Source organism: Diceros bicornis, unplaced genomic scaffold (assembly GCF_020826845.1).
Source record: "Diceros bicornis minor isolate mBicDic1 unplaced genomic scaffold, mDicBic1.mat.cur scaffold_460_ctg1, whole genome shotgun sequence".
NCBI lineage: Eukaryota > Metazoa > Chordata > Mammalia > Perissodactyla > Rhinocerotidae > Diceros > Diceros bicornis.
This window is the reverse complement of record NW_026691328.1, coordinates 97,458-117,738: the sequence shown is the minus strand read 5'-3', so window position 1 is coordinate 117,738 and position 20,281 is coordinate 97,458. Positions and strand designations below refer to the sequence as shown.

Below are 20,281 nucleotides of genomic sequence, written 5' to 3'. Positions count from 1 at the left end.
ATTGGTTGTCAAAATGCATTGATTTAATTTTTGCCCCTAAGATACCACACACAGTCAGTGAGTAAGGACTTTTGTCTTTTTTTTGGTCAGTTTGTTTCTTATGGATTCATGTTACTTTGATCAATGTTGTTTGTGTGTCTGATCTTAATCTAAGTTTTTTGTTGTTTGACTAGTCCATCTGGTTAGACAGGATAGTGCAAAAAATTTGAAAATACTTTGGGAGTTGTCTTTTTAAATGATATTTCTTTTTATCTATTGCTTTGCTAAATTCCTACTGGCCTGGCAAAGAAGGGAAACAGAGGGAACACACAAGCAAAAATGAAGGGCACAAATGAATGAATAAATAATTGAGAGAGAAGGGATAGCTTCTCCTTAGAGAAAAATTCCAACTAATATATATAGAGGAATGAGGAAAATTGAAAGTCTTCATTAGCCTCTTTTTTTGTGGTGCCTCGGAGGTAGTCGGCTGCTTCAGGATGAAGCTGAACATCTCTTTCCCGGTCACTGGCTGCCAGAAACTCATGGAAGTGGACGATGAATGCCAACTTTGTACATTTTGTGAGAAGCGTATGGCCACAGAAGTTGCTGCTGACGCTCTGGGTGAAGAGTGGAAGGGTTATGTGGTCCGAATCAGTGGTGGGAATGACAAGCAGGGTTTCCCCATCAAGCAGGGTGTCTTGACCCATGGCCGTGTCTGCCTGCTATTGAGTGAGGGGCATTCCTGTTACAGACGGAGGAGGACTGGAGAAAGAAAGCACAAATCTGTTGGGGGTTGCATTGTGGTTGCCAATCTGAGTGTTCTCAACTTGTTCATTGTGAAAAAAGGGGAGAAGGATATTTCTGGACTCACTGATACTACTGTGACTCGTCGTGTGGGACTCAAAAGAGCTAGCAGAATCTGCAAACTTTTCAATCTCTCTAAAGAGGATGATGTCCGCTAGAATGTTGTGAGAAAGCCCCTAGACAAAAAAGGTAAGAACCTAGGACCAAAGCACCCAAGATTCAGCATCTTGTTCCTCCACGTGGTCCTGCAACACAAACGGCGGCCTATTGCTCTGAAGAAACAGTGTACTAAGAAAAACAAGGAAGAGGCTGCAGAATATGCTGAACTTTTGGCCAAGAGAGTGAAGGAGGCCAAAGAAAAACACCAGGAACAGATTGCCAAGAGACGGGGGCTGTCCTGAGAGCTTCTACCTCTAAGTCTGAGTCCAGTCAAAAATGAAATTTTCTAAGAGTAACAAATAAGATCAGATATCCAAAAAAAAAAAAAAAAAGAAGAAGAAGAAAGAAAATCTTCATTAGACAAACACCATATTGATAATTATCAGAGGCAAAATATATTGAAGGATGCTAAAATTAGTGGGTAAAAGTTTGAGGAGAAGCAGGATATTTGCATAGTCTCAGTATTTCCGCTAAGATATTTATTAATGACAAGGGAAGGGGAATAATTACATGGAGAAACTTGGCAGAGACCACCATGTCTCCTGACTTTATGCTCTGAGAAGGGCACAGTGCCATTTCTGTGGTGTTCTTGCCAAAAATGCATAACCTTCATCTAAACATGAGAAAGCATCAGACAAACCCAAATCGAGGGATATATGACAAAATAACTCCACCAGTATCTCTGCCAAAGTGTCAAGGTCACGAAAGAGAGAGAAAGACCAAGGAACTATCTCAGATTGAAGGAGACTAAGGAGACTTGACAACTAAATGCAATGTGGGATCCTGGATTAAATCCTGCATCAGAAAATGGACCTTAGTGGAAAAATGTTAAAGTCTGTAGTTTAGTCACTAGTATTGTACCAACATTAATTTCCTGATTTTGATAACTGTACTGTGGTATGTAAAATGTTAACATTAGAGGAAGCTGCATGAAAGGTATATGGAAACTACTATTTTTGCAACTTTTCTGTAATTCTGAAATTATTTCAAATTTGAAAAGTCAAGAGGGCATTTATAGCAGTTCCCTAAATAACTCTGCATAGATGGTGGGAAAAAAAGATTTCGATGGCCTTGAAATATCTGGATAATATATCTTTCCAACTCAGTCCAATAACTCTTTACCTGGGCATATACAGTTTGAGAACTTTACCTCTTTTAAACGCATAGAAGATCATAGCCTTTTTCTATATGAAATACTCTATTTTTTCCTCATATGACATAGGCACTCAAAAAATATTTGTATAAAATGGAAATAATGATTGCTGTCCTGCTTTTTCCTGCTGAACTTACAGTGTGGTTATAAAGTGTAAAAAAGATAAAGGAAGTGGAAAGTATTTTGCAAGTTGTAAGCATTGTACCGGTGTAAGGTGTTATTTTGATTATTGATGGAAAATTGTCTAAGGTATTTTTGTAATTTATATATACATCGAATCAGTTTCTCCTCTTACTTTCTCTTTACTCTAATCATATTTCCACATGTTTACCAGGCTTAAAATTTGAAAATTGCCCTTGAAAATAAGGACTGAAGGAGAGGGGATGGGTGTCAGTTACCAAAACTCCGGCTAGTCATCTTAAAACATGCCCTTCACCTTTGTCTTTCGCTTTTATTCTCTTCTATGCCGTAAGAAATTATAGACAAAAAAAAAGGAAAAAATTTAGAGCAGGGTAGGGCCCTAGAGTAATCTAACTCAGTTCTCTTAAACATACCTGATTATAAGAATCACATAGTGAGGTCATTTCGAATATGAATTCCTGGAACCCTGCAATCATAATCTATGGGAGGGAGCCTCAAATCTGTATTTCAAAAATGAGTTTCGGCTGATTATTATTGACAAGCAAATTTAAAAGCACTGTCATTTTATAGATAAAGAAATCGAGACAAAATGACCAAATTTATTTAAAAAATAGCATACACTATCTGGTAGATATTAATTTCTGGAATATAGTCTAGAATAGGAAACAATTTTGTAAACAACTCTAGTTCATACTTCACTAGGGGACCAAACAAAGCTGAATGCAACTAATTCTTCCTTGGGAGGAAGAGGATCAGGAAAGCCACCAGAGACTTTTGTAATACTGCACCTGCTGGATAGACAGCAGAGGGTGAATATTCCAAGAAGAAAGGACAATATGCAGAGACACATACATGTGCATGGCATTCTCAGGGACTGGGAGTGGTCCAGTGACCTGGACTGTGGTGTGCAGTGGTGTGATGGTGAAAGCTCAAAGAAGAAAGGCAGGCTGGGGCCAGAATTTGAAAGCCGGGAAGACCTTGCTAAAAGGTTTGTTCTTGTATATCACCAGAAGCACAGGCAACAAAAGGAAAAATAGATAAGTGAGACTGCATCAAACTGAAAAGTTTCTGTGCAGCAAAGGACACCATCAACAGAATGAAGAGGCAACCTACAGAATGGGAGAAAATATTTGCAAACCAGTTATCCAATAATGGGTTAATATCTAAAATATATAAGAAGCTCATAAAACTCAATAGCCGAAAAACTAACAACCAATTAAAAAGTGGGCTAAAAACTTGAATAGACATTTCTTCAAAGACATACAGGGGTCTGCCCGGTGGCGCAGCGGTTAAGTGTGCGTGCTCCGCTTCGGCGGCCCGAGGGTTTGCAGGTTTGGATCCTGGTAGCGCACCGACGCACAGCTTGTCAAGCCATGCTGTGGTGGTGTCCCATATAAAGTAGAGGAAGATGGACACAGATGTTATCCCAGGGCCAATCTTCCTCGGCAAAAAGAGGAGGGTTGGCATCCGATGTTAGGGTGCCATCCGATCAGGGCTGATCTTCCTCACAAAAAAAAAAGACATACAAATGGCCAACAGGTATACGAAAAATGCTCAACATCACTAATTATCAGGGAGATGCAAATCAAAACCACAATGAGATATGACCTCACACCTGTTAGGATGCCCATTGTCAAAAAAACAGAAAATAACAAGTGTTGGTAAGGATGTTGAAAAATTGGAACACTTGTGCACTGTTGATGGTAATTAAAATGGTGCAGCCACTACGGAAAACAGTATGAGGTTCCTCAAAAAATTGAAAATAGAACTACCATATGATCCAGCCATCCTACTTTTGGATATTTATTTAAAAGAATTGAAAACAGAATCTCAAAGATATTTTGCGTTCCCATGTTCATTGCAGCATTATTTACAATAGGCAAGAGGTGGAAACAACTTACATGTTCATTAACAGATGAATGAATAAAGAGAATGTGGTACATACATACAATGGAATATTATTCAGCCTTAAAAAAGAAGAGAATGCTATCATATGCTACGATATGGATGAACCTTGAGGACATTATGCTAAGTGAAATAAGTCAGTCACCGAAGGACAAATACTGCCTGATTCCACTTATATAAGGTATCTAAAGTAGTCAGACTCATAGAAACAGAAAGTAAAATGGTGGTTGCCAAGGGCTGATGGGGGGTGGGCTGGAAGTGGGGAGTTGCTGTTCAATCCTGTATTTTATATTTCCGTTTAAATCATAACAATTAGCTAGTTTCTTGAAGTTGAATTCTCAGAATAATCTTGGACCTCTCCCTCAAGATTTTCCTTTTCTTCCTTTGTGCCTTCCTTCTTTCTCTCCTTGTTTCCTTCCTTTCCATAGTTATTTGCCAGGCGCTGTATTAGTCATTGATAGTACTAGTGAAAAAGCAGATGCAGCCCCCATTCCTCACGGAGCTTATAATGTAGTGGGGAATACAGAAAATAAACATAATAAATGAATAAAATAATTACAGTTTGTGAGAGGTGCCATAAAGAAAATGTATAGGGTGATATGATAGAAATTTGCTAAGGTAAAGGAGCTGGAGGAGCCTAATTCAGGTAGGCCTCCTGAAACTGAGTCTTGAAGGATGAGAAAGCCAATGTCAAATGCTGCCAAAACATGAGCAATTATAAACATGAAAACTTTTTGTTCTGAAACAATCACTGTTAAGAGAAGGAAAAGATAAACCTACAGACTGAGAGAAAATATTTAGAAGTCTCATTTCTGACAAAAGACTTCATATTCATTGCATGTTCATTGCAGCATTATTTGCAGTGGCCAAGACATGGAAACAACCTAAGTGTCCACTGATGGATGAATGGATAAAGAAAATGTGGTGTATATATACACTGAAATATTATTCAGCCATAAAAAGGAATGAAATCTTGCCATTTATGACAACATGGATGGACCTTGAGGGCATTATGCTAAGTGAAATGTCAGACAGAGAAAGACAAATACTGTAGGATTTCACTTACATGTGGGATCTAAAACAAACAAACAAAAAAACAAGCTCATGCCTACAGAGAACAGATTGCTGGTTGCCAAAGTTGAGGGGTGCCGGGGTGGGCAAAGTGAGTGAAGGAGATCAAAAGGTACAAATTTCCAGTTATAAAATAAATAAGTAGTGGGGATGTAATGTACAGCATAATAACTATAGTTAATACTGTACCGCATAGTTGAAAGTTGCTAAGAGAGTAAATCTTCAAAGTTCTCATCACAAGAAAAAATTTTGTAACTATGCATGGTGACAGATGTTAACTAGACTTATTGTGGTGATCATTTCCCAATATATACAAATAGCAAATCATTATTTTATACACCTGAAACTAATATAATGTTATATATCAATTATACCTCAATAAAATAAGACTTTTATTCAGAATATAAAGAATTCACAAAATTCAACAAGAAATAACTCAAAAGACAGAAACATAAGTTTTGAACTGACACTTTACTCAAAAAGACATATTGATGGTAAATAAGCATATGAAAAGATGCCAATACTCATGATGGAAACACAAAGTAAAATCACAATGAAACACCACTATACATCTATTAGAAGGTAAAAAAAAAAAATCCTGACACTACCAAGTGTTGACAAAGATGTGGAACAACTGGAATCCTCATGCTTTGCTGATAAGACTATAAAACAGTATGGCCACTTTGAAAAACTGTTTAATAGTTTTTTTAACAAACAAATTTAAACATATACAGTGCTTATATGTTTACTTATTCTTATATGGGAGTAGCAGTCTTACTCCCAAATATTTACCCAAGAGAACTAAAAACTTATGTGCACACAAAAATCTGTACACGCATGTTTATTTCAGCTTTATTTTTAATTGTTAAAACTTGGAAACAACTCCAATGTGAATAAATGAATCAACAGTTTGTGGTATACCTATACACTGGAATACTACTTTGCAACACAAGGGAGAAAGTAACCCTGATGGATTCATGCAACAACATGTGTGAATCTCAAAGGTATTTTGTTAAGTGAAAGAAGCTAGAACCCAAAGGCATCATATTGTATGACTCCATTTATATGACATTCTGGGAAAGGCTAAACTATTGAGATAGAAGACAAATCTGAGGTTGCCAGGAGTGGGGTGTGGGGAGGGGTTGATCACAAAGAGGCAGCAAGCAGGAATTTTTGGGATGATGAAACTTTTTGGATCATGACTGTGATGGTATACACAGTTCTATGCATTTGTCAAAATCCATAGAAATATACATGACAAAGAGTGAATTATGTAAATTTAAAACATGTAAAGTGTTATTATTGATTTCTAGTTTAATTCCATTGTGGTCTGAAGGCATTGTATGATTTCTATTTTTTTAAATTTGTTGAGGTGTTTTATGTCTCAGGATGTGGTCTATCTTGGTGAATGCTCCATGCAAGCTTGAGAAGAAAGTGTGATCTGCTATCATTGGATGAAGTGCTCTATAGATGTCAATTATATCTAGTTGATTGATGATGCTGTTGAGTTCAACTGTGTCCTTACTGATTTTCTGCCTGCTAGATCTGTCCATTTCTGAGAGAGGGGTGTTGAAGTCGCCAACTATTATAGTGGATTTGTCTATTTCTGCTTATAGTTCTATCAGTTTTTGCCTCACATAGTTTGACACTCTGTTGTTAGGCACATGCACGTTCACAATTGTTATGTTTTCTTTGAGAATTGACCCCTTTATCATTATATAATGCTTTTATTTATCTCTGATAACTTTCCTTACTTTAAAGTCTGCTCTGTCTGAGATTACTATAGCTACTGTTGCTTTGTTTTGATTATTGTTAGCATGGTATATTTCTCTCTGCCCATTTACTTTTAATCTATATGTGTCTTTGTATTGAAAGTGGGTTTCTGGTAGACAACATATAGTTAGGTCATGTTTTTTGATCCCTTCTGACGTTCTCTGTTTTATAAGTGGTACATTTGGATCATTGACATTTAAAGTGTTTTTTGATATAGTTGACATATACTTACTATATTCATTACTGTTTTCTATTTGTTTCTCTTGTGTGTTGGTTTTTTTTGTTTGTAAGGAGGACTAGCCCTGAGCTAACATCCGATGCCAATCCTCCTCTTTTTTCTTGAGGAAGACTGGCCCTGGGCTAACATCCATGCCCATCCTCTTCTACTTTATACGGGACGCCGCCACAGCATGGCTTAGCAAGCGGTGCGTTGGTGCGCGCCTGGGATCCGAACCTGCGAACCCCAAGCTGCCGCAGCAGAGCACGCACAGTTAACCACTGCGCCACTGGGCCGGCCCCTGTTTCTTTTGTTTTTTGTTCCTGTTTTTGTCTTCCACTCTTTTTCTGCCTTTTATGGTTTTAATTGAGCATTTTGTATGATTCCATTTTCTCTCCTTTCTTAGCATATCAGTTACAGTTTTTTAAAACTTTTTTAGTGGTTACCCTAGAGTGCAATATATATTTACAACTAATCCAAGTCCATTTTCAAATAACACTATACTACTTCCTGGGTAGCATAAGTATTTTATAATAACAAAATAATCCTAATTCCTTACTCCCATCCCTTGTATCATTGCTGTTATTCATTTCACTTATATGTAAGCACACATAAGCATACATATTCCTAAGCGTACATAATCAAATACATTGTTATTTTAAACAAACTGTTATCTGTTAGATAGATTAAGAATAAGAAAAATAAGAGTTTTTGGTTTACTTTCACTTATTCCTTCTTCAACTCTCATCCTTTCTTTATGTAGATCTGAATTTCTGACCTATATTATTTTCCTTCTCTCTAAAGAACCTCTTTTAACATTTCTTGCAGAGCAGGTCTATTGGCAACATAGTCCCTCAATTTTTGTTTGCCTGAGAAAGTCTTTATTTCTCCTTCACTTTTGAAGAATAATTTCATAGAGTATAGAATTCTAGGTTGGTGGGTTTTTTTCTCTGAACACTTTAAATATTTTACTCAACTTTCTACTTGCTTGCATGGTTTCTGAGAAGTTAGATGTAACTCTCATCTTTGTTCCTCTATAGGTAAGATGTTTTTATACTCTGGCTACTTTCAGGATTTTTTCTTTATTTTTGGTTATAATTTGAAGATATACCTAAGTGTAATTTTTGGGGGCTTTTATCTTGCTCAGTATTCTTTGAGCTTCCTGGATCTGTGGTTTGGTGTCTGACATTAATTTGGGAAAATTCTTGGTCATTATCTTTTCAAATATTTCTTCTGTTCCTTTCTCTCTTTTTTCTCCTTCTGGTAATCCCATTACACGTATGTTACATCTTTTGTAGTTGTCCCACAGTCCTTGGATATTCTGTTCTTTTTTTTTTTTCAGTCTTTGTTCTTTTTGCTCTACAGTTTTCAAGGATTCTATTGATATATCCTCTAGCTCAGAGATTCTTTCCTCAGCCATGTCTGGCCTACTAATAAGCTCCTCAAAGCCATTCTTCGTTTCTGTTACAGTGATTTTTATTGCTAGCATTTCTTTCTGAATCTTTCTTAGGGTTTCCATCTCTCTGCTTACATTACCCATCTGTTCTTGCATGATGTTTACTTTATCCATTAGAGCTCTTAGTATATTAATCACAGTTGTTTTAAATTCCCAGTCTGATGATTCCAACATCCTTGCCATGTTTGATTTTGATACTTACTCTGTCTCTTCAAATTATGTTTTTTGTGTTTTGGTATATGCCTGGTAAATTTTCTTGATAGCTGTATATGATGCACTGGGTAAAAGGAACTGCTGTAAATAGGCCTTTGGTGATGTGGCAGTGAGGTGTTGGGGAGGGGAAGCATTCTATAGTCCTAAGATTAGGTCTCAGTTTTTCAGTGAGCCTATGCCTCTGCACTGTGAACTTCATGACTGTTTCTCAGGGTTTTTTTTCCCCCCTTAGGTGAGACAGGATGGCTAGAGTGGGCTGGAGTTGGGTATTTCCCCTCCCCTAGGTCAATTAGGCTCTGATAATACTCCAGTAGGTTAAGCTCTTATTAGGCAGTTTTCCCTGAGGGTGGGCCTTGTTAAGAAGAACAGAGTGCTCTGGAGTGAATGGCTCCTTTTCCCCTCCTCCTGCCAGGAGCACAAGGGGATTTTTCTCAGATATTGACTGTGGGAACCTAGTCAAGCTCCTGGAGGTAAATCTCACAATGTTCTGGGGGCCCCTCTATGACTGGATCACCCCAGAGTTCTTCACTTTCAGAGTTGTCCACACTGAGCCTTCACCAATCTGTCCATTACAGTTCAGGTTTTCCTACCCTGGCCCTGGTTCTGGAGGTGGTTTCTGCGCGCGAGTCTCTGCTCTGGTGAGCTGCGGCTCTCTGCATTTGCCTGTCCATCTCTCCACTCTTGGGGGCAGCAGTTTACCCTGTGTCCTCCCCTGTCTTATGGATCCAAGAATAGTTGTTTGTTGATTTTTCAGTCTGTTCAGCTTTTTACTTGTTATCAGGATGGAGCGGTAACTTCCAAGCTCCTTACGAGCAGAACTGGAAACTGAAAGTGAAAACATATAAATTTTTTAAAAATCAAGCAAGATAAGGGTCAGGAAAAAACTTGTGGATTTTTAAAGTTGTGTGTGTCATCAGTGACTGAGCAGTTTTGATGAAGTGGAGCTCATTGAATCCAAATTGCTTTATGTTTAAGAGGAAGTGAGGTGAGTAAATGGAAACATGTAGTGTAGACAACTCTTTCAAGATGTTTGGCTATAAAGTGGAAAGGGAAATAGCTGGATGAGAATGTGAGTCCATAAAAGTTTTAAATTTTTTATGTGAGACCGATTAGGACTAAAACTAACAAAAATGTACTGACTTCTACTGGGAAAATTATAGAATTTAATAAAAGATATAAAATGGCCAAATAAGTAGATATATCATGTTCACTGATGGGATAACTTAATGTTATGAAAAATTTCTGTGTTCCCTGAATTAATTTATAAATCCAAACAATCTCAATAAAAATGCTAATAGAATTTTTGTGTGTGTGGATTTTGCCAAATGGATTCCAAAATTCATTAGGACTAGCAAATATATAAGAATGCCAACATATGGGGCCGGCCCAGTGGCATAGTGGTTAAGTTCTTGCACTCTGCTTCAACGACCTGGGGTTCGACGATTCGGATCCTGGGCGCAGACCTACACACTGCTCATCGAGCCATGCCGTGGCAGCATCCCATACACAAAATAGAGGAACGTTGGCACAGATGTTAGCTCAGGGACAATCTTCCTCAAGAAAAAAGAGGAAGATTGGCAATAGATGTTAGCTCAGGGCCAATCTTCCAAAAAAAAAAAAAAAAAGAATGCCAAAACAATCTTTGAATATATTAGGAATTGCCTTATCAATTTTCAAGACACATTATAAAGCTGTATTAATAGAAACAGTTTGGTACTGGTGCAGAAATAGATATTCGAAATTGAGATATGAGTGGGGTCCCTCTGAGGAAGAATGCTATAACCCTGCCAACATAGTATACTGTAAATCTTCCTCTTTGCCCTTCTGAAAGTGACCTGGGACCCTTTACCAAGGTATCTGTGCATGGGAAGAGGGAAATAGCCAGATTTTTTTGGAATGACTAAGATAGAATTGGAGTTGATGTTAATTCCTGGGGATCCCAAATGCTTTTTGGTCCAATAGTCAGAGTGGAGATTGATAGAGATTAGATGATAAATAGTTCTTTGGTCTGATTCCTTCTCACAGTGGGCCCAGTGGGTCCACACATACAACTCAATAGGAATTCTCTTTGTACCTAAATTTTACCTGAATTTATAGTTCTCAAGAACACATTTGCAAACTAGCAGACTCTTCACACTGGCTCCCTGCCTGTAGAACAATGGCTTATATAATAGGAAAGACCAACTGGAAACCACTGGAATTTCCCTGCTCAACCAAAATAATAAATCAAAAGCAATATTGCATCCCTGAGGCAGTCTGTGGAGAGTAATGCCACCATGCAAGTCTTGAGAGATGCAAGTGTGTTGACTTGGCCTGTATGCATGGTAGTGGGGTTTTGGAGAGTGGTAGCAGATTTTCATACACTTAATCAGGTGGTGATCCTAAATGCTGCTGCTTTTACAGATGTAGTCTCCTTACTGGAGCAAAACAGCACAGTCTCTAAAAACTGGTGTGCAACTATTGTTCTGGCAAATGCTTTATTCTCTCTACATCAACCAAGAAGTAATTTGCTTCCACATGATCGAGTCAACAAAACATTCACTGTTGCTTTCAGCTCTAGCCCTCTCTGTCATAATCGAGGCTAAATAATCCATGAAATCATGCTAATAGATTTGTTGGGCAGGAAGTAGCAAATACCCTGGAAGCTTTAGTAAGATATATGAGTGGGAGATAAACCCCATGGAGACTTGGTGGGTTTGTAGGGCTCTAGGGTTCTGGGGCATACTGAGATCCCTCCTTCAATGTGAAAGTTAAGTTGATGTATCTTCCACCTATTAACATTAAAAAAGATCCAATGCTTTGTAGGCCTCTTTGGGTTCTGGAGCCAATATGTGTCTCATTTGAGTGATTTACTTCGCATATTTACTGAGTTTCAAATGGGGCTCAGAGCAAAAGAAGTCTCTGAAGCTGGTCCAGGGTACAGTATAAGCTATTCTACCATTTAGGCCATATGAATCAGCAGGTCTTTGGCATTTAGGGCTGTTTTCGGGATCTTCTGGCAGCCCTCCACAAGAGAATGACAATGCATGCACCTAGGATTTTAAAGCAAAACCATGCAGATATCCATTTTCCTTTTGAGAAATGGCACCTTTCTTGCTACTTGGTGCTGGTCGGGACTAAATACCTAATTATGGGACAGTCTGAGATGACTGTTATGAACTGGGTATTATCTGATCCATAAAGCTCTAGAGTTGGGCGTGAACAGCAGCACTTCATCATGAAGTGACATGAAACAAGCGGGAAAAGGACTTCCAAGGGCATGGGCCAGGATCCCAGGAGGATTCCAGTCTAGGCGAAGGGTGAACAGGGAGCCCTAGAGGCGGCCTGATGGGGATGTCCTGTCGGCCCTTAGTCCATCTGCACCTGGTCTTCCTCTGTCCTTGTCTGTTCCACATGCAAAGTTTTACCTTTTTACATTTTTTCCTCATTTAGTGTTGATGCGAATCCAGACACTGATTAGAAAACGGCAAGTTCCAATATCTGATCCAAGAAACCTCAACAAGAGAAGCAAAAAACATTCCTTCTTCCTGGAAAGCTGTAGAAAGACAGCCGCTGTCCTGGGGAAGGACATGGTCCTGGTAAGTGCTGTTTGAAAGACACCCACATTTCAGTGGTTATTGCTCTGCCTGGGAAAGTCCCTCCAACCTCTACATCCAGGGAGATCTGAGGGGCTGTCTCTGCTCCTGGTCCAGGTGAACCACACTGAAATCCACCTGTCCTCTGAGGAAGGGGGACTTGAGGGTTTCATTCAGTAGCCAGGGAGGAGGCTGGCCCTCCTCCCTTCTCCCACATACAATAAGCTGTGACCATACACAAGTTCTTAATTCAAGGAGGAAAGTGAGATTCTGTGTCTCATTTACATGAGCATAAGAAGTGAAAGAACCACACCACAACACCCAGGCTGTGAAAGAAACAGGATATAATGTAAGAGTCAAATCTACCATTTACTATTAAAGAAATAATATCACTCCTCCCCAATGGGTTAACAGTGGCTGGCGTGGTGATGTCAGGGAGAGGGAGGGGGTGGTGCCCTCCCTCTGGGGATTTAGGGGAAACCAGGGAAAGTCTTAGGATGTCCTCATTCACTCAGGGTGGGAAGAGCTGGCCCGGTGCACCCCGAGGGCGCCAGTGTCCCTGCTGGTCAGGAGGAGCTGCACTTGTGGTCTCCAGAGTGTGACGGCTCATCGCCAAGGGCATGGTGGCTGAAGAGAAGAAACAGACTATTTTGGGGATCCTTCCTGAGATTCATGGCACAACTCCCTGTCCCCCTGCACTCTGATCCAAACCCTGTACCGAGTGCTCAGTCCATCAACAGCACCTCGTTTGTCCCTGATGCACAAGGCATCATTTAGCATCACCCATTTCAGAGGATGCAACCGAGTCCCAGAGAGCAGAGGGGAGCGGCCTGTCCCAGGCCTGCTCAGCAGTGGAGCTGGGATCCAGTCCCATGCTTAGCCCGAAGCTGTACTGAGCCCCTGGATTCAGTCGCTCCTGGTACCAACACTCACTTGGCCCTGAACTGGAGGATGTCCGGTTCCTCGTTCTCCTGAAGAGCCGCATTTTGCTCGCCTTCTGGTGTGCGGGCTCCAGCTGGCAGGAGACCCAGTAGCTACAGGACAGAGTGGACCTGTGAGCTACCAGGAGCCACACCTCAGGTGCCCCTCCCAGAGCCTGCCAGCAGCTGAGTCCTGGTGCCCCATGGGTCACCACGCTACGAGTTCTGTGGCTGATCAGCGAGCCAGGCCACAGGCTCTGGAGCTGGACGTCAGAGAGAGTCTGCCCTGCCCTCACCCAACTCCTGTCCCCCTCACCTGTCATGGAAGCTGATGGGCTCCATGGCCTGGAACCAGGCCCCAAATCGCTCGTCGGGCTCCAGGTCATACTGATTTGCAGCCTGCTGGAGCAGCTGGATCCTCCAGATGAGTGTGAATTTCTGGGAGGAAGGACAGGATGCAGACAGGGCTTGGGTGGGGAACGCTGCCAGGGACTTGTGCGGAGTGAGGATCTGGTCTGGGGTCTGTGCTCACTCGGGAACCCTCCTTCCTTCCCACTCCATTCAGGACTTGCCTGTCCTCACAGTTGGCTTGAATTAGTTCCTCATCCAGGAAGGTGTCCTTGATGCCAGCCCCTCCCGTACCCGCCAACGTGATGGGATGCCCAGCTTTGTGGATCTGACTCTCCCAATAAATGTAAGACCCAAGGGATGAGGCCAGAGAAAGTCTTGCCAGGGGAAGTCTGTGATTTCCACTTCCCCACCCTCCCCTTAGCTGCTCATGTCACACCATTTCTGAAAGTTGACCCGATTTCCCTGGAAGGGAGACAGCCAATGTCCATCAGAAACAGCCCCCTAAGCCCAGAACCAACCCCCATCCCAGCCCTTCTCAGGCTGCAGGAATGTCAGGGCCCAGCAGAGGGCAGACCTTCCACAAAGAGAACTTGACACTGGGCCAGGCTCTGGGCTCCAGAGCAGGAGGGACAGGGGAGCTGAGGCCAGAGACCTTATGTAGCACACCCTCTCTGATGACAGACAGGGAGACTGAGGCCTCAGGGAGGAAGGGACAGCTGGAACACAGAAGTGCTTCCTCACTTGCAGGGGCTGATGGCACTCCCCCAGGGGCAGGGCCCGAGGGGGAGGCTGAATCCATCTCAGACACAGCCTCCTGCAGCTCTGCAGGCAGGCAGCTATGAGCTTCACCAGCCCAGGTAGACTGGTGGGGGGCTTATGTGGAGCATCTATTCACGCATTGCTAAGATGGGCCTGACTCCCCAACTCCCAGGGGTGGCCATGGGGCTCTCATGAGAGGAGGTTTGCCAGGTACTGAGAGCTCAGGTCCCAGTGCAGGGCTCTCGCCTCCCAAACCTCAGGATCCTGCTCCCTGGCCCCACCTCCAGGCTCACTCACTTCCAGATCATCCTCCATCCCAATGTCCAGCAGCTTTAGTTGATAGAGGATCATGCCCAGGAAGGGGACGACACCCTGTGAAATCAGGGTGGGAGTGGTGAGATGAGTCCCACCTCTCAGGTGCCCCCATGGACCCTCCCCCAAATCCCTTCACCCCAGCCTCCTGCCCACCACAGACTCCCACAGAGAACAGCCTAGGACCCTCAGTGGCCTCCCCCCAGTTACCCCCTCCAGGACCACCCAACTTCCCCAGTCACCTCCCAGGGGCGGCTTTTGGCAAATCCCACGGTATGTGGTCCCTGCCCCTCCCCTCCATAACCCATCCTGGGCCCAGCCCTTCCAGGCCTCCTCCTGGTCACTTCCAGGGCAGGCATTTCAGGCTCTTGGGGTCCTGGAGCTGGGCTGGAGGAGGAGGGACCCCTCTCTTAGGGAGGCCTCCAGCCATGAGGTGAGTGACCCCTCCTCTGACACCTGGATCCTCCCCCTCAGGCCACCTCACCTGCTGCTGCTGTCTCTCCTGAGCTCCCTGGGGGTCCATTTGCAGGGTGGCCCTCACAGATATCACCTCCTGCAGGGTCAAAGACAGGCTCAGGGAGGCCATGTTCCCTTCCCCATGTCTCCCAGGGCCCTGATCTTGGACCCTGGCCATCTGGTGTCTATGGCTGCTCTCATTCCAGGGTGCCCTGATTCTAGATCACTCCCAGCTCCAACACTCCCTCTTCTGTGCTCTCAGGCCTGCCCATGCCCCTAAGCCTCTCTCCTCATCAGGAAAGTGTGAGGAGGACTCCCCATGCCTCCCAGGGTCCCCTGAGGACTCAGTGTCATCTGACTGTCACCAGTGCTGTCCCCTCCCCCCTCGAGGAGGAGGAGCACAAAGCTCCTGCACATTCCTCTCCTCCTTGTACCTCATCACCCCTGTCAAGCCTGCAGCACAGATCATCTCCCTCCATTTCTCAGATGAGGAGACCGAGGCCCACAGAGGGGCAGTGACTTGCTCAGGGGCCCACAGAGGAGACCGCTCCCCCTCCCAGCCAGAGGCCCTGGCCCCCGGCCTTCGCTCTTCCTCCAGACACACCTCGGACCAATGTCCTGTCCTCTGGACTCTCGGGGTGTGTTGAGGCCCTCAGTCAACCTGAGCCATGGATGGAGAGGCACAAGGTGTCTTGGGGTCCCATGCAAGTGGCTTCTGTGTTTTCCAGCCCCCTGGGATTCTCTGACACCAGGCTGGACCTGAGGCCATGCCAAAGTCCTAAGCTCCCTAGGATCCCCTCAGGATGGTCCCTGCACAGAACTCCTCCTTCACTCACTCAGGAAGGGGACCCCCGTGTGCCACATCTGAGTGACAGTGTAGGGGCTGACCACGGCACTGTGTAATGGTGACATTTGCATCCTTTTTCACTTGGAAACTTCTAATGTCCCTTCTCCTTTCTCAGCTCTCATGTTTGAAGTCTGTGGTCTGAGCCTTTGCACAATCCTTAGGCCCCTCCTGCCAGGGCCTCGATGGAGGCCATTAAGAATCTGTCATGAAGGTCCATTAAGTATCTGTAGGTTCCTCGATAATTTTCATTGCCATCTGGGGTGTATCCTTGTCGACAAGCACCGGGGGAGACTCACTGGTTTGTCAGCAGTAACCACTATCGGCCTAGAGTGCACAGTCCCAGAGAGCACACAGTTCTGTCCCAGATCCACCATTTGGCCCCAGGCTGTGCAGCCCCTGTGTCCACAAGGCCTGTGTGACCTCACAGTGCCCATCCCTGGGACAGGCAGAATGCCCTCCCCTGCGAGGTGCAGTGAAGACAGAAGGAGCAGCAGGGGCCTGGCTTCCTGAGGACAGACTGGGCTGCTTTAGGAAGAAAGGAACCCCCATCCACTCCATCCACCCGCCAGCCTGGAGGATGATGAGGGCCAGCTGATGGGTCCGCATGGAAGCCAGACACCTGCTCTTTCTGCCAGCTCCTCACCTCTTGGAACAGTCCAGGCGACACCACTGTATCCCGTGACCAAGGCCTCCTGCCCCAAACAGTCCCCACCTGCCCCTGCAGCTCACACCCCCCGCTTCCTGTCCAGCTGGACAAGACAGACCGTTATTTCTCGGGGAACCTTAAGTGAAAAACTTACCAAAGCACATCCTGCCTGGTCCCTCCCCACCTCACCTCCCGTCCTTCCAGTTCTCCAGCCTCCACTCACCTCCTTGAGAAGCTTCCTGCTCTCCCGGTGGCATGTTCGCATGATGTTTTTAAGTATTTGCCAGTTCTTCCTGAGGAGGGAAAAATGAAAGAAACACTGTGGAGTGGTTTGAGGATAAATCCCTTTTGTTTGAAAACCCAGAAGATCCAGACAGCCTGGATGAGCATTTTCACTGTGTCCTCTGAGCCCTGAGGTGTCCGGGACTGGGGAGGGGGCTCTCCTATTGTCACCTGGGGCCTCCATTCTCTTATTTTCTCAGCAGATGTGTTTTAAACAGTCTTAATTTCACGTGGACAGAGAGTTCTGTTGCTGCAAACACTTGAAAATCTTAAATTTGGTTCAAGCCATGATCTGTCACTTAGGGAAACTGATTCCTAAAGCAGAACCACTGGCCTAAGTTTTCAGAAAGACTTGAAGCCTGCCAACCAGGTCAGACCCTATCCCCAGGGTTTGCTGTCTCCCAGGGGGTCCCAACTGACGGAAGGGCAATGCCAGCCCTGTGGGGGGTGTCTGGTCCACCCAGGTGGTGCTCGCATGGAGAGAGGCCTCCCCACCTGGACACCTGTCTCCACGTCTCTTTTAAACGTTGAATGGAGGGGCCCTCCAGAGCCCAGAAGATCGCATGGAGAGAGGAAAGGTTCCTCAGGCCTTGGCATTCCTGGGGAAGGGAAGAGAATGAGCTATGAGGGGGAGCTGAGCCCTGCTTCCTTTGGCTTCTGTCGCCTCATTGACGTCTCCTGTCCTGGATGAGATAGCGGCTCAGGGAACCCGGGAAAGGCACAGCTGGAACCTGATGAGGAATACTTCCAGGGAGGAGGATTTCAGCTCAAGCCAAGAAAGGAGCCCAGGAAGGGGTGAGCTTCCCACCACTGGGACCAGGAGTCAGGTCATCGAGACCTGGCAGGAGGGGCCTAAGGATTGTGCAAAGGCTCAGACCATGGACTTCAAACATGAGAGCTGATAAAGGAGAAGGGGCAGTTCCCCCGACTCCAGAGAGGGGCTCCCAGGGCCTCTCACATCTTACCTTGGCCACCTGGATCCAGAGCTCCACCACCCTGGCCCTGTCCTGGGCCGTCATGCTCGGGTCCCCAATGCAGGTGGTGACGATACATTCAACCACTCTGTTAAAGTGGGTCATGGTGGCATGGATGGTCGGTGCCAGGTGCTCATTGCCCCTGTTGTCACACTGGGACCAGATGGAGTCCAGGAAGTCGTGGGGCCTCACTGTCTTGAAGAGCTCCTGGGGAGGACAGGGAGTGTCACCCAGTCCTGCCACAGCCCAGCTCAGCTTCCGCAGCCCCCAGTCCCAGGCCGGGTCACTGGTGAGACCTGGAGCTCAGGAAGCTGAGAATGCGGCCTGAGGCTTGTGGGAGTCCCTGGGTGTTGCCTGTGTCCCCTGAGGGCACCCAGCACAGGATGACCCAGGAACCCATACTGTGGCGCAGGGAAGTGGCATTTGCTCGCCACCCAGTCTCACTTCCTCTAAGCACCAGAACTCGGCTCCTGCTTGACCATCTCTAGGGGCATCTTCCACCCATTCTGACCATCCTGGGTCTGACTCCTCTTTCAGATGCACATTCCCCCAAGGCAGGAACAAGCAGGGGCTTTGTTTGTCTGCCTTGTAGTCATGTACACATTAAGTGCCTAATTAGTGTTGAGGCTGTTGAGGCCTCCTGGGCAAATGAGTAAACTACCCAAGGACTAGACAGCACTTCAGTGTGCTCCCCTCCCCCACCAAAGTGCAGACTCTGCCCAACTTCCTCTCTGCTCCACCTCATCCAACTGCACAGCCACTCTGCATGGCAGCTGCTCTCAAAGTCCATCCCTACTGTCCACATGAGGACAGCAAAGGCTTGGGAGTAAAGAAGGCTGCTCAGGTCACATGAGGGTAAGTGGGGAAGCAAGAGGTTGGACCAAGATCATGGGATTCTGGATCAGGAAATGGCAGGTCTGGGGCAGCTGATGGCACAGGGAAAGCCTGCCCCACCTGCCCTGAGAGCCCCGCTGCTCACCACATCCATCAGTGTCAACTGCTCTGCCACCAGCCGGGGAGGGAACTCCAAGAAGTCAGGCTTCTCCTCCCTCAGCAGGTTCTTGTTGGTCACGTCCCAGGGGCAGGCGGGCTCTGGGGCTGGATCTGGCTCTGCTGTTATCTCTCCAGGTGGAGGGAGGATTCTCCCTGGAGCCAATGGTCCAGCTGGCTCCAGCTCAGGAGCTGGCACTGGGGCTGGAGCTGAGGTTGGTGGTGGCTCTGGCCCTAGAGGGACTGATGGAGGTGACACTGGCTCCAGCTCTAGCACAGGTGGTGGAACTAGAGCGGGAGCTGGATCTAGCCGTGGAGCTGGCCCTTGCTCTGGCGCTGGAGCTGGAGGGAGCTCTGGAGATGGTACTGCAGCAGGAGAAAGAAACAGTGTCGCTCAAGTAGCTGACTTCCCCTGTGCCTGTCAAAGCCAGGAAAGACCGCACTGCCTTGAAGTGAACCAAGCCTCTGACCACTCTGCAAATTGTCATCCCAGACTGCAGTCGCCTCACCTTCCAGCTCTGCCTCAATGGGCCGTGGATGCTCCAGCTGGACCTGGAGAAGGTAGGCGTGGCCCTGAAGCCCCGAGCCAGGCAAGCTGAGATGCAGAGAGGCCAGCTTCATGCTGAAGCAGGGGTAGTGCAGGAGCTCCCAGAAATCCTGCCCTGGGTCCAGGTAGGTTCCCACCAGAGAAGAGATGGCACTGAGGGAGGCAATTGGGCAAGAGAGTCAGAGGCCTGGCCTTTCCCTCCACACTTCTCACCCAAGGCACCCTGGCTTGGGGCTGGGCCCTATGCCTGCCCCTCTCCATCCAGGTGAGAGCCACATGGCAGCCCTGACCCCTGTGAGGCTGTCCTGGCAGTGGCAGGCCTGCATATCCAGCAGGTTGACACAGAGTCTGTTGTGACTCTCTTCCCACTGACACTCTTCTCCTGAAGGTCTGGGACACAGCCCACCCCAGCCCTCCATGCACTTGTGCAACTGGATTGAGCACTGAGACAGATTTGTGACCAGGTTGCTCACACACCTCCTGTTCTGGGCCTGGAGGTGGTGGTCAGAGGAGGTAGTTGTGGAGAAGGGGAGGCAGATTAAAATGGGTCTGTGGTGGGTATGGGTTTCTAGGGGAGAACTCAGCCCAGCCACCCCTCTGGTTCCCAGGGGTCCTGGCACCCATCCATAGCTCTTTGACTCCTGTCCTCCTGGACTGGAAGCCACCGGACCTCTGCCTTCCCATGGGAATCAAAAGATGCGTGAGATGCGTCTTCTGACAGGCTCACCTCAGCCACAGCCTCCATCTCCCC

The 20,281-nt window shown here is 45.8% G+C and overlaps 1 long non-coding RNA gene across 1 annotated transcript; it reads right to left on the bottom strand.

The window, feature by feature from the left end:
- Positions 1-12,802: 12,802 nt before the first annotated feature.
- LOC131402993 (uncharacterized) lies at positions 12,803-13,469 on the bottom strand. The gene is made up of 2 exons (XR_009219123.1): positions 13,380-13,469; positions 12,803-13,073 (listed from the first exon to the last, which is right to left on the bottom strand). It is a non-coding gene; the product is annotated as an uncharacterized LOC131402993 (long non-coding RNA).
- Positions 13,470-20,281: the final 6,812 nt, after the last annotated feature.